This window comes from Eurosta solidaginis, chromosome 1 (genome assembly GCF_040869045.1).
Source record: "Eurosta solidaginis isolate ZX-2024a chromosome 1, ASM4086904v1, whole genome shotgun sequence".
Taxonomy (NCBI): Eukaryota; Metazoa; Arthropoda; class Insecta; order Diptera; family Tephritidae; genus Eurosta; species Eurosta solidaginis.
In genome coordinates this window covers 217,615,811-217,630,185 of record NC_090319.1, presented here as the reverse complement: position 1 = coordinate 217,630,185, position 14,375 = coordinate 217,615,811, and the positions used below count along the sequence as shown (strand labels likewise).

Genomic DNA, 14,375 nt, shown 5'->3' with positions numbered 1-14,375 from the left:
CACCAAAAGCAGATGATATTTAAATTTGGGAGGATATTAAATCCGTGTTCCCAAAACTTGCGAAGATTGCAAGGATATACCTCTCCATCGTCGCCACATCTGTGCCAAGTGAACGCCTGTTCTCAGAAGCTGCCGAAACCGTCACTCAGGATAGGAATAGGCTTATAGGAAGTAGATTGTCAAAGCTTATTTTCCTAAACTCGATCTCAAAACTTTTTATGTAATTAAACAAGTAACATTTGTACCTGTGAATCTCAACCATATTGATGAGTGCAATTAATGTTAAAGTTCCTTGGAGGCAATCCCTAAACATACATATGTATATAAAAACGTTCCTATTTTATTCAGAATGTGTGTGTTGTTTTTAAACCCATTGGCTTGTAAATATTGATAATTTTATACCGAAATTTGCGTTACACTAATGGGCTTTTCCATTCACTTGTAACGCGAGCTAGTATGGAAAAGCCCGTACTTTCAAAGTTAAAAAGAAACTTCTGGCAATACTTTATATCGGTTTGATTTAAAATGAAAACATCGGAAAAACATCGATGTTTAGACCGATGTTTTTTAGCATCGATGTGAGAACATCGATGTTGAAAAACATCGATGCTTTTTTTTGGCGATGTTGCATCTCTAAGCATCACCAGCAAGTGGAGGAAATACATCAACATCAACTGGGCGTCATTCAAATCGTTTCGCTGGTGAGAAGCGCGCCGTGGGTGAACGCAGCGAATTACGTCCAATAAGTGCGCTATATAATATAATATGCAAGGAGAAAGGTTTAGATATTGGTACGAGTGCAACCAGCGACGAAAATTCATTGCCAGCCGCATCGAACGATATCGAAAATTACAGCGGTGGCGCTAATACTAATGTCAACCAGAACGACGGGAGGCTTTTGATGGCGGGTCAGTGAGTCTAGATGAAATGGAACCAGGACTCTACTTAGGTAAGCTTGCCTAGTAATTAATATATGGGTATAATAGTAAATTGTTTCCGCTTTCCTTTAGGTACTCTCACTTCAGCGACACATATGGAAACATTGAAAAAGTAGAACATCACGCATATATTGACGTTGTTGACCTCAGTGCCGTTGCCACAACATAGAGCGCGTGCAAGCTTCCTTACAACCAAATATGTGCACGGTAAGTCGGAAGCATACTTCTTTCCCTGTTTGCAAAAATATTCATTAATTTTAATTTGTTGACGTAATAAACACACAAGCAACTGCAAGAAGCGTAATATATAGATACATACTAGAGTAGACTTGATGTTTGAGATAGGGATAAAGACACTCCCCGAAGGTTTTGAGCAGTGTTGTCGATGTTCAGGTACTAAAACCCAAGACTTTCATTGCTTTTAAAGAATTTTGTATTATTTTAGATGTTACTCTATACATATAGAGTATATGAAATGTTCTATTCGAACTTAAGCCATCTGCAAAATATTGCTTAAATTCATTCAGACAATGCATGCACTTTTATAGCCTTTATGCATTACCTTGCACTGAAAATTATTGAGTTATGAAGCTGAAGGCTTAAATTTTTAAGAATATTTGAAAGTTTTGGGGGTTTTCATCCGAATTTTGAATGGTCAAGTGCGTTTCTTACAAATTCGGATTGAGTTGATGACGATTTCTAAAAATCTAAATAATTTTAATAATGCTAATATCTGGAGAAGATGGGTTTTCCCATCTGCGTTTGGCATGTGATGGGTTTCGTTGCGCGCCAAAGAGTGCACAAGTTTTCTGTGGCAGATAGGCTCGTCCGTCTGCGATAGGCTTTTCTGGTGTCCTCGTTATGGGGTAGCGAGTGAATTGGATTCGGTGTCCTCGCTCTGGGTGAGCGAGTGAGTTGTGGGTTTGATTTGTAAAAAAAATAAAAATAAAGTAGGCCGAGTCCGTTTAGGTTCTGGTGGCAGATCGCGGATCTGCGTTAGGGTTATTGGTTGGCCTCGTTTCGGGGGAACGAGAGCTGGGTTTTTGGATATTTGGGAAGGAGGGAGAGGAACGGAGGGATTGTTAGGAGGAGCCTTTGGCCTTCTCACAATCCATCTGCTCCTTTGGAAGAAGGATCAGTTTAACCAAAGGTCGTCTGACATGACCCTTCTCGGTTATGAGGTCGACTACGCGAACTCGGTTATCTTCGCCAGGATGTACGTTGACGACTCGAGCTAACCTCCATTAGTTGAGAGATAAGTTGTCCTATTTGAGGACAGCCAAATCTCCCACTTGTATGTTTTATTTGGGATGCTTGCACTTTACTCGTTTTTGAAGTTCGGATAGATATTCCAACTTCCAACCTTTGCAGAAAGTGTGATGGAGGGCTTTGAATTTCTACCACCGATTGATCATCGGGGCAGAGCTCTTACTAGCATCTGGCTCTGGCGGAGCCAGTAGGTGGCTGCCTGTTAGGAAATGTTTTGGGGTTAGTGGTTCCAGATCCGTTGGGTCATTCGATCCTGGATTGAGTGGACGCGCGTTGAGGCACCCCTCAATCCTGCACATAAGTGTTTGGAACTCCTCCATGGTATACTTGTGGGAAGATGCGATCTTTTTGAAGTGGCTTTTGAAGCTCTTCACTGCCGCCTCCCCCAAGCTGCCCATATGTGGAGCAGCGGCGGGAATAAAATGCCAGCGTAATGTTGTTGTAGCAATAGCTTAATGCTTGATGGCTATACTTTGAGACTGTTTTGTCTCGGTTTTCTGCCAGAAAGGCTTTAAATTCGGATCATAAAGATCTTGACGCTCCGGCAAAGTTTGTACCATTGTCGGAGTAAATGTTTTTCGGACATCCTCTTCTCGCGATAAAACGCGAAAAGGCTGCGAGGAAGCTTGGGGTGCTCTGGGCACTAGTGGCTTCCAGGTGGATAGCCTTAGTAGTGAAACAGACAAAAAGGCACATGTAGCCTTTGGACAGTCGACACCCCTACCGCGGTAGCTTTTGATTTCGAAAGGCCCCGCAAAGTCTACCCGGGTATTGGTGAACGCGCGGGTAAAAGTAGTACGTTCGCAAGGATGGGTACCCATAAGTTGGGACTGCGTCTACTTTCGGTGAATAATGCAGGTTTTCTAATTGTGATGATGGCTCTGATCATGGTCTTGACATTCGGTATCCAATATTGGGTTCGGATGAGACGGAGCATGAGCTGATTCTCGTCATGAAGGGAATCATCATGGCTGTAAGGCGAGACAGCCTACAATTGTAAGGCAATACGACCGGATGACGCCAGTTATATGGCAAGTCTTTTGAAGCCCCTAGACGCCCCCCTGTTCTAATAATATCATCTTTGTCTAGGTATGGGTTGAGTGACAGTATTTCACTCTTTCGATCAATAGGTTCCCTATTTTTCAATTTTAAGTACTCTGTACCGTATAATCGTTTTTGACATACTTGGATTAACGCTTGAGTCATTGCCTTAATTTCATCAGCTGAGATTATGCACGAATTTTCGTGGAACGAGGCTTTTGTTCTTGGGTGAGTTCTTTTATAAAATTTCCTAACATAGGATAGGACCTTCAAAGCCCTGGGTAAATTTGAGAATAGGTAGGGAGGATCCATTTGATCTACCCTTGTCGTGGCATATGATTGTGCCCACTTCTCCTCAACGGACGTTTTGTATTCGGTGTCTTGTGCAGGCCAGTGGGAATTGTCTTCTTGCAGCCAAGAAGATCCCTGCCAACACAACGAACTGTTGACCAAATTTGATGCAAGTAGTCCTCTGCTTCCTAGATCCGCTGGATTACATTCCGAGTCCACGTGAAGCCAGCCTTACTATCGACCATGTCGATGATCTTAGTGATTCGGTGTGCGGCGAAGGTTGACCAGGAACAGGGCGGCTTTCGTATCCATGCGATTACGATTGTTGAATCCGTCCAGAGGTGAACTTTTGCTGGTCCCAAAAGAATGTTTTGGAATATTGATTCCATGATTTCTGCGAGCAGCACGGCGCCGCAGAGTTCTAAACGTGGTAGCGAGATGGTGTTCATTGGAGCTACTCTGGTTTTTGCTAAAAGTAAGTGTATGAAAACCTGATCGTCTCTTTTCACGAGCATGTATACCGCTGTCGCATATGCTTTCTCGGAAGCGTCACAGAAGCCGTGGATTTCTATGTCGTCTTACGGTGAAAATTTTACCCACCGCGGTATCCTAATGTTATCTATTTCGCTATAGTGTTGGGTGAAGTTTTCCCACCGTTCTAAGGTAGTTGGGGAGACAGGCTCGTCCCATCCGGTGCCTTCTAACCAGATATTCTGCATTAGTATTTTTGCCACTATGACCATTGGTGCAAGCCAGCCTAAAGGGTTGAAAAGTTTGGTATATCGGATAGTATTGCGCGTTTGGTGATGTTCTCGCCATTCTCTAAAGCTCCTGCTTTGAAATAAAACATGTCTGAGTGCGCCTTCCATCGTATTTCGAGTGCCTTCATCGAGCTAGCCTTTTCGAACGCTAGGATGTCCTCGCTGAGCAGATCCGATTTGGGGATGTCCTGAAGGATTTCCTCACAATTTGATATCCACTTGCGCAATGGAAATCCAGCTGAGTGTATCGCGAATCTAGTTTCGTGCTCTAATGGTTGACGCTATTGTATGTCCTCCAGATAAAACGTTGTCGACATACCTAATTTCTCGTAATATACCCTATGCTATTGGTGGGTATTTTCTACATCATCGGCCAATTGCAGACGTGACGGTATCGCGAGGTAGGGGGCGCAGTTTACGCCAAATGTGACAGTCTTTAGTTCGTAAAGACTGATGGGTTCCTTGGTGGATGTTCGATGGACAATTCTTTGAAATTTGTCGTGATTATTGGTCACCCAAATTTGTCTATACATCTTTTCTATGTCAATATTAAAGACAAAGCGGTACAGTCTCCAACGTAGAATTAAAATTGGCAAGTCTACTTGGAGTACTGGACCTGGGTGGAGTATGTCGTTTAGGCTAATGCCATTTGCCGTCGGATGATTTGAAGACAATGCGCACCTTGATAGTGGTACTTTCCGCCTTTACCATGGCGTGATGGGGCAGCAAATAATTATCCGAATCGTCGGATGGAATATTGTTTTTGATTTTTCTCATATGTCCGAGCGTTTCGTATTCTGACAGCACTCGAACATACTCTTTGCCTAAATCTGGGTTTTTTAGTAATCGTCACTCTTTGCTGAAGAATTGTGAACATGCGCGCCTCAGTGACGGTCCTAAATTAATATTCTCAGGGTAATCCTGTCTGAATGGTAGTGAAACTGTATATCTCCCATTTTCATCGCGTTTTGTTGTTTCTTAAAATAATTGTTCACAATACCTTTCTTCTTCATTAAGCATTTTATTTTTGGGCACATTTTCTACCTCACAGAAAGCCTTTAATTTTTTGTCTAACGCAACCTCGTTGTAGAATGACATGATGCTCCTCGTTGGACTCGGTGCTTCGATGCTACCTGTTTGTATCCAACCGAACACTGTCTCTTGGGCCAAAAGTGTATTTAGTACATTCTTTTTCAGACCGCTTAATATAGTTTGGGAATATATGTCTCCTCCAAGTATGAGGTCTACGTCTTCGTTGACGTAGAACTTCTTGTCTGCCAAAACCAAGTCTGGGAATGCCTGCATAGCCATGGCGTTGATATGGCAGGATGGAAGATTCCCAGTGAGTTTGGCTAGGACTAGAACGGGTGTACTCAGGCTGAAGCAGGCATCCACTGGTGAAAGTAATTCATTTTGGATGCTTCTTTTACCTGAGCTGACACCGCATTTGTGATTCCTGAAATTTGGGCATGCATTTTCCTTGCTGGAAAATTGATTCTGCATTTCAGTCTTTCAGTTATAAAGGAAAATTCAGACCCTGAATCAATTAATGCCCGCGCGGAGAAGTCGGTACCATTATGGTGAATGTGTACGCGAGCAGTTCCTAATAGCACATGTGTGCTGGAATTGGCATGACAGGATTTTACATTCTGGTTCGCAGATTGTCGCGCCTGTGCCGAAGTTGTTGGGATATTATCCGCATCTTTGAAAGTATTGCGCACCGCCGTTTGCTGAGTTGTAAACGCATCGTCACAGTATGTCCTGGGGATAAGAAATTCAGGCACCCACTTGTGGATTTTATAAATTTAATCCTTTCTACTGGAGTTAACTCGCAAAAGCGTGAACAGTTTCGTAATCTTTATTTTATTGTTTGCTTGGATACTTTTGTTTGAAAAGCACTAAGTCTTTTCGTAGGGATTTCTGTCGATTGTCGCGACGCGTGTGGTTTTTGTACTTTAGAAGTGGTATTCCCAGTAAACCCCGACACTGTTGCCAATATCTGAAAACGATTAGATAGGAATTTATCCATATCCTCCCACTTGGATATGTCCATTTTATGATCTATACTTGCTCTCCCAATTGGAAGTGTCAATTTTGTGGCATTGGAGCGACGAAATGCAATTATTTTTGTCATTTTGTAGCTTTTTTATCGAACTGCCGCACTCACTTTCTACCTTTTTTAAATTGAATACAATTTGTAGCTGTGTGTTTACTAAGATACGTTTGTTCTCGTATCTTTCACAAAAGTTTTTCCAGGCCATCTCGAAACCTTCGTTTGTGGAAGGACATTTTTTAACGATGTCTTTTGATTCGCCTTGCGTTTTTTTATTAAGATGGAAAAACTTTTCCACACCTTCCAAGCTAGAATTATTGATATAAATGGCCGTGAACAGGTCACGAAATGTTGGCCAAGATTTCGACGTCCCACATGCCATTTATACAACTCTGGATTTTTACCCTCTCGGTGTATTCCACGGGTGCGTCCGCATTTGCGAGATGAGACAATCTTTCAACATCCGAGGCAAACTCCTGCAAAGTCTCATTCGCTTTTTGGTGACGGTTTTGCAACTCAATTTGGTATATCTGTTTTCTATGCTCGCTTCCGTATCGCCTCTCTAGAGCACTCATCAAAGTTTCGTTGTTATTTCGTTCTCCCTCTGGAGTGGTCTGTAAGATTTCCGCTGCAGGTCCTTTCAATGCGACGAACAGCGCAGCAACCTTATCTTCAGTATTCCAGTTGTTAACTGCTGACGTCTTCTCAAATTGTAGCTTAAATACCTGGCAAGGAACAGAGCCGTCAAAAGATGGAGTTTTTACCTTGCTTGCTGAAACAGCTGAGCGATTTAGTTGCAACTCCTGTATACGACCTCTCAAAGCATCCAACTCGGCTTCGACTTTTTCCTCAAACTTCGTTATTTTCTCGTCCATACGCACTTCGAGTTTTGATGATATACGCGCCTCCTGCACTTCGAGTTGTACTGTTATGCGTACCTCTTCTTCTTTTAGTTGTGTTTCCATCTTTGATGTAATCTGTGCCGACATTTCTGAAATGCGGTTTCTTGTGCTTCAATCGTTGATGTTATGCATGTTTCCTGCGATTCCAGTTGAGATGCCATATATGTTTTCTGTTCTTCTAGTTAAGATGACATTTGTCTTTCCTGGGCTTCAATCTTGGATGTTATAAGGTTCTCCTGGGATTCTAGTTGTGTTTCCATCTTGGATGTTATACGTGTCCCCTGTGATTCCAGTTGAGATGCCATTCTCGATTTTTGAGCAGATATTGCAGCCAAAATCATGCTCAAGTCTGTGCTCGTAACTGTCTTCAATTTTTGTTGTTGTCTCGTCCCCATCAGGATGAAAGGCATCATGGTCCCCGTTAATTCCTTCCGACTCCATAACATCTCGTAGTCGTGCCTAAACTTCGAGTTTATTGCCGGTTGTATTCAATCAACGGCTCCCCAACTCCTTCTTCAGTTGTTGGATCCTCAATTTACTCAACTTTGCCATGTTCAAGTTGTATTCGCAATCTTCGGAATTTATTCAACAATTCCTCTTCTGACACCAATTGTAACGAACTTAGGGGAACTCCGCTTATTTCACACCTTCTACTAACGTTCGTATCGCTAAACTGTTGAATAAATAACTCCAATATTTAATAATGCAAAATGGCCTTCATTAAAGTACTTCACAATAACACTGATACTTCACAACCAATAGCTTGCTTAAATCAAACTGATCCTGCTTAATCAGCTTTTGCTCCTTTTATACTCTGTGCTGTGTCGTTCGAGTACTTCTAGGCGTTTCATCATCTAGAACTTACTACTTGTTTACCAGCTATAAACACACCAGCTATAACTACAGATGCACGTTTATAACTTCTCATATGCGCGTGTATATGTGAGTGATACTTCGACCGATGATTAAATACTTTCGTGGGCATCTCAGATATATACATGTGTTTGTGCATATCTCTCCGTTTCTTGTTTGTACATATGTGTAGACATAATGATTGATTTGTTTATGTAGATACAAGTGACTGCTTAGTATCGGCTTAGAGATGATAGTATGCCCTAGTGTTGCTAATATTCGTCACAATATTTTAGCAATTTTTGTTGTTACATCGGCCTACTGATTTGTATGATCTCGGGTTCGAATCGAGCTCAAGGCCTAACATTAATTATTTTATCATTATTATTGTTATGATAAAATTTTTTCAATTAAGAATTAGGATAGAAGAAAGAAAATTTGGAAATTTTGGACAACTTTATAGATCCATTTCGGGAACTGCTAAATTCCTTCATCGGCAACGTTTAGGCGCCGCTGCTATAATCATTCAGCTATCACAGCACTGCGACATCTGTTGCGGAATGGATGTGAAAATTGAACTTTTTTCATGGCAACGATGCCATTGTGTCGTATTTATTGACACTTTTTCGCCGTGCTCTGGGATGTATTAACAATTTTTGTTGTTATACAGGCCTACTGATTTGTACGATCGCGGGTTCGAATCGAGCTCAAGGCCTAACAATAATTATTTTATCATTATTACGCACGCTTCCTCCAGATTTCTCCACTGCTATAATTTCCGCCTGAAAAATGCTGCAGTAATCTTGCAGCCTGTAGGATCTACTTAGTTCCCGAAGTTGCTAACGCGATTTTTTTGGTCATTAGGTCTGCAGGAAAGATGTGTACAATAGCGTGCAATGCTTCTGTAGGGGTAGTTTTTAGAGCTCCCGTTATGCGAATCATTGATACTCTGCATACCTCTCAAGTTTTTTGGTATACGTACCTTTTTGTATGGCTGTCCACCAAACAAGAACTCCATACTAAGTAAATATTGGTTTCACAATTGCCTTAAATACCAACTGAGAGAGTTTGGGAGATAGGTCCAACGTGCATCTTACCATCTTCTTGCATGCATACTGTGCCGGGGAGGCTTTCGTCCCTCTCTGTTGTACATGTAGTTTTCACGACAACTTACTATATAGTGTAATTTCTAGATACTTTGTGCTATATTTTTCTTGAAGGGTTACCCCTCCGAGCTTAGGCTTAGTGGACCTTATATTCCTGGAAATATAGGGCTTTCTCTATATTCATGACACCCTATTCCATTCAGCATCGACTGGCTTGCAGGTTGGGCTGAAGAGAATAATTCCTTTTCCTCATTTGATTTTATATACATATCTCTCTAGAGTTTTAAGTGCTTAATACCGCGTATCTTCGGAACGGACTCCTTCGCGAACGATGTGTTGTTTAAAAAACAGTGGATAGTCTTAATTTTTCACACAAAATGGATTTGATGGGCCAAATGTCAGACGACGAGAACGTGGGCGCACAGGTGTTCGATGTTCCCGCGTGGAACGCACCACTAATGCTTTCCGGCGTTCTTAATTTTCTTCTCCTCGACGACAATGGCAAAATGCAACCAATGTTGACTGGCAATCGGAGTACTGAGCAAGATGGTAGTGACACTCCAAAGTAGAAAAAACTGGATCTTGAAAAATAGCACATCAAATCCGATGGCACCAGTAAAAGTATACTCGTTGAAAGCTTCATATTTCGAGTTGAGAGAACGCAGGAAAAATATGCTATTTTCTACTCCATCCATCTTTTTACGGACTTTTATGGTTTATATTAGCAGGTCCTCGAAGACCCACAGATAAGCCCGAATTTGGCTGCTGAACTACTTCAAGTCTGTGGAGCTCGCTGACATTTATAGCAAAGTCCTTAAATTGATGTTCCGTTTTCGGAAGAGAATCCCTAGAGGGAATTGGTTGACATTATCAGGGGCAACCTTTAGCCGTACTTAGCCAACTTGACCTTCGCCATCAAAACGGACTCTAAGGCGGAGCTCAAAACGGAGTGTAAGAGGGCCGAAAAGTTTATTATGGAAAACAAGAGCAGGTCAAGAGCGGTTAATGAATTAAATTTGAGCAGCCTGATGTGCTAGGGAGTCAAAAGAAAGAAACTTTTGCTTTTGTTAAGAAACTTCAACAGCGACCCCAGCACCCAATCCCTGTCAGATCCAACAGTGTGAGTCCTTCTGTTAGTCCAGTGTCTAAGTCTACTGTCAACTTTTTGGGTATCCCCTTCCACTTAATGTTGAGTTTTTCGTGCGGTATGCCGGTGGATCACTTCCTGAAGAACCCAGCAGAAGCACAAAAACCAAATAAGTGTTCGCCCTCGTTTCACAACATGGTCTGGTTTTCTTGTGGTAGTCACTCGTCCTTTTGTGTTTCCAATCCTAAACAGGGGAAACCCGAGGCTGGCGGAGTTAACCGTGGACGACGACCAGAAGAAAGGTAACCCGGTAACCCTGCAATCAAGACTTTGACTAGAGGAGATTGGGGAGAGGGAGTTGGAAAGGTAGATGAAAAAGTGAAAAACGAGAGATGAAAAGTTTACATCAAAGGAAGCTAGGAAATTGTGAATCGTTAGGTAGTAGTACGAAAAGTAGAAAATTTGCAAAAATACAGAAAATATGGAGAACAAAATGTTTTAAGGAGGCTAAGGAACAAAATAGTTTCAACCATTGTGACGTCGAAATGGGATAATATGTTTTTCGCAAAAACGGAGATGGGAGTCATGGCCTCCCATCCTGGCTCTCTTGCACTCACAGGCGATTGCCCAGCTGAATATGTAAAGGCTCAGCTGCATTCCCACGCGGTAAACAGGATTTGATTGTGCCAATCAAGGGCTAGATTATCCGGACCGCCAACGGGGAGGAAACCGCCGTGGTAAGAGTTATAAAGTTACCCATTTTGTGTGAAAACGCCATTAGAGAACTAGAGTTTCTGATTGTTCCTGGCCCTCAGCAGGAGGTATGTCATGGCGTGGGATTTTGGCATGCATTCCGTTTGAGTGTAGTGAGCAAGATTAATCTCCGCAATTCATCTCAAGGGCGCATTCTGGCAGATTCTGCTCGAAAGGAACGACCGTAATAAAATAGCCTTTACTGTCCCTGGCCGATCCCTATAAGAATAAACTTCGAAACCTTTCGGTTTTTGCAATGCGACGCAACGAATATGTCGTCACATGGGCAAGGTCATTCCGGCCGCTTTACGCGATTGCGTTTTTGTGTATCTGGACGATATATAAGTGTGTTCTGATGATTTTGTGTCTCATATAAGTCTGTTGGAAAGGGTCGTTCAGTACCTTCGCGAGACTAAACTAACAATCAATGTCGAAAAGAGCAAGTTCTGTTTTAAGGAGGTGCGCTACTTAGGGTACGAAGTCGGGGATGCTTGCATTGGAACGGACGCAAACAAAGTGGTGTCTGTTAGGGGCTTTCCCATGCTTACGTTTCGGCAAAACTTAACAAGGCAAAAGAGAGGTCACCATCATAACTGAAGTGAAAGGTAAGTACGGGGAATATGACTGAGTGACATATCTAAAGACTTATGTCAAGTTTGGAGCACCGTAAGGATGACGCCCAAGACGACGAGCTAGAGTGGGATGCAAGCATACCTGCTTTCCACCGCCCCCTACAAACAGATAGCTACGTAACACAATTTAAAACTTCCCCATCCCAATTATCAAGCTGGAAAGTTCAATGTGGTCATATCAAATCGTTCCCGTGATGGTCGGGCTTGTAACTTAATGGAGCTTGTTACCGGAACGTACCGATCTGTATCCGGCAAAAGACCACCAACATCGACAACAGTCCCCAAAAAACAACAGAACTTGCCGATAATTAGCAACAAAACTTTTTGCGTTTAAACGGCGATAACCGTTAATACAGATTTATCTTGTTTGGTTGATTTTCCGACAGGGTGGATAAATGATGTATATTGGAACGATTTTCCGTCATCCCTTGTCAAATTTGGTTTTGTGACAAACCGGTTTCGGCGTTGTGCCATCATCAGTGTCGATTTTCGTTCTGATCTGTTGTTGTCGTTTGTCCTGTATTTATAGTTCGTAGGTATATGAGTTATGTGTATGTGCTGTGTGTTCATTCAGAACCGAGGATGGTTTACTAATCGATTTGTGTGGCTGACTGGGGTAGGTAGAAATCTGTGATTTAAGTCGTTTGACCTTCTTTGTCGGTTTTTTGTTTTGGTGTGTTAATTGTTTTGTGTTTATTTGTTGTTGTGTGTTTGTCTGTTTGACCTGTGTGATTAAGTTGTTTCCTGTAAACAAGTTTTAAAGGTTCGAATATTGTGTCAGAAATTGTGTTTATCTGTTCGTTTATTATTCTACCGTCGAATGTTTTCTGTTTGTAGATTTCCATGTTTTCGAGTACGTTGAGACGTCGGCCCTTTTCCTGTATGTGAAGAACCCTAACTGTTTTATTGATGTTTGCTGGGGAACATTCATTCTCGACCATGTGATTCGCGAAGTTAGACTCGGGTATAATGTTTGGATTCCGTATTTTTTTGTTGTAATCTCTAATATGTTCTCTGAACCTCGTTCTTATTTGCCGTCCTGTTTGTCCTATGTAACTATGCTGGCATCCGCAGGTAAGCTTGTATACGCCGTGGCTGCTAAACGGATCATCTGAGTTAATGTTAGTTCTTAGTTTTCGCCCTAGATTGTTCGATGTTTTGAATGCTGTTTTAATGTTGTATTTTTTAAAGAAGTTTGCCAATTTATATGTTGCTTTTCCAGTATATGTCATAGTCGTCCAGCTAATATTTTCCTTTTCATTATTTCTTTTTGGTTCTCCATTTGTCCTTTTGAGCTTATCTACTAGTGCTTTTTTATATCCGTTGTTTGCAGCGATATTATATATGACCTCAAGTTCTCTCTTATATGCCCCTTGTGTAAGAGGTGTTCTTTCATTTTATATCCGTTGTTTGCAGCGATATTATATATGTGGGACGGGAACACCGCAGTGGACGAAAGACCTAAATCTACGTACCTTAAAATACAACCTTAACATAGCAACTAAACAACTCTGCTTAACGAAGCGTCTTTTCAACAGAACAGTTTTACAAGTTCAATTTTAAACAGTTACAGTTCTGTCCAGCTCGCGAATCATCACGCTTCAACACTTAAATATAATAGACATTAAAAATAGTTTTAAACCTAAATCTAAGTGCGTATTAAATACATTTAAATATAAAAATAAACATTTAAATATGATATAAACATATGAACATTAAATAAAGATCTATTTTACTACAAATTGGTGTCAGAAAAGGGATTCGGTTCCTTTCGCGAGTGGCCATGAGTAAATCGAATGGCAAGAGAATAAAATACTTTACAATTTAAGTGACAGTGGCATGAATAAACGAAATATTCGTGTAGATTGCGGAAAATTTTTTCCCGATACGCTAATATCGTATGCAATAAAAGTTTACATACATACATATGTACATATATTGGCAGTGCGCTACATATAACTTTGTTCAAAAGTGCAGCGTGGCAGTCGCCATATAACGCTTGTATGTAAGGTTGTGTGAAGATGGTAAAAAGCATACAATCCTTGTTTTGTTGATGTACTAGCGTAGCAGAGGCCGAAAAGCGCTAATTCTATGAATTTTGATTTGTGTGGCAGAGGCTGAAAGCGCAAAATCCAGTGCGTATTCAAAACATTTCGTAAAAGCTACAACTTTATTGAAAAGTACAGCGTGGCAGTGGCCGTATAACGCTTGTTTGTAAGGTTGTGTGTAGATGCTAAAACGCATACAATCCTTGTTGTTGTTGATGTACTAGCGTGGCAGAGGCCGAATAGCGCTAATTGTACGAATGGTGATTTGTGTGGCAGTGGCTGAAAACACAAAAACGAGTGCATATTCGCATCAGCCCAAAGCTGGAACAGCGATTGTGTCGTTAATTCAAAAACTGACGAGAAATTGTTATTGTTTCGATCAACACGTTCGTGCGGAGTAACACAAGTTGTGCTAGAACAGAGTAGCTGTTGATTTGAGCAACAGTCGTTTGGCAGGTTGGCGAATACGAAGTCAGAAGAGGCGAACAGCAGATGAGTATAAGTAGAGTAGTAGATAAGAGAGTAAATGAAAAGAACATTAAATTGAAATGTTGTGCTTAAAGACTGTATTTCTTTTTCACTTTATTTAACGTAATTTTGATATTGGTAGAGTAGCTTATAATAAGACAAAACAGAAAATTC

The 14,375-nt window shown here is 41.4% G+C and overlaps 1 protein-coding gene across 1 annotated transcript in view; it reads right to left on the bottom strand.

Moving 5' to 3' along the window:
• The window catches only part of LOC137237015 (cytochrome P450 307a1-like), a 491,717-nt gene that overhangs the window by 30,993 nt on the left and 446,349 nt on the right, over positions 1–14,375 (bottom strand). The gene's annotated exons all lie outside the window — the stretch shown is intronic.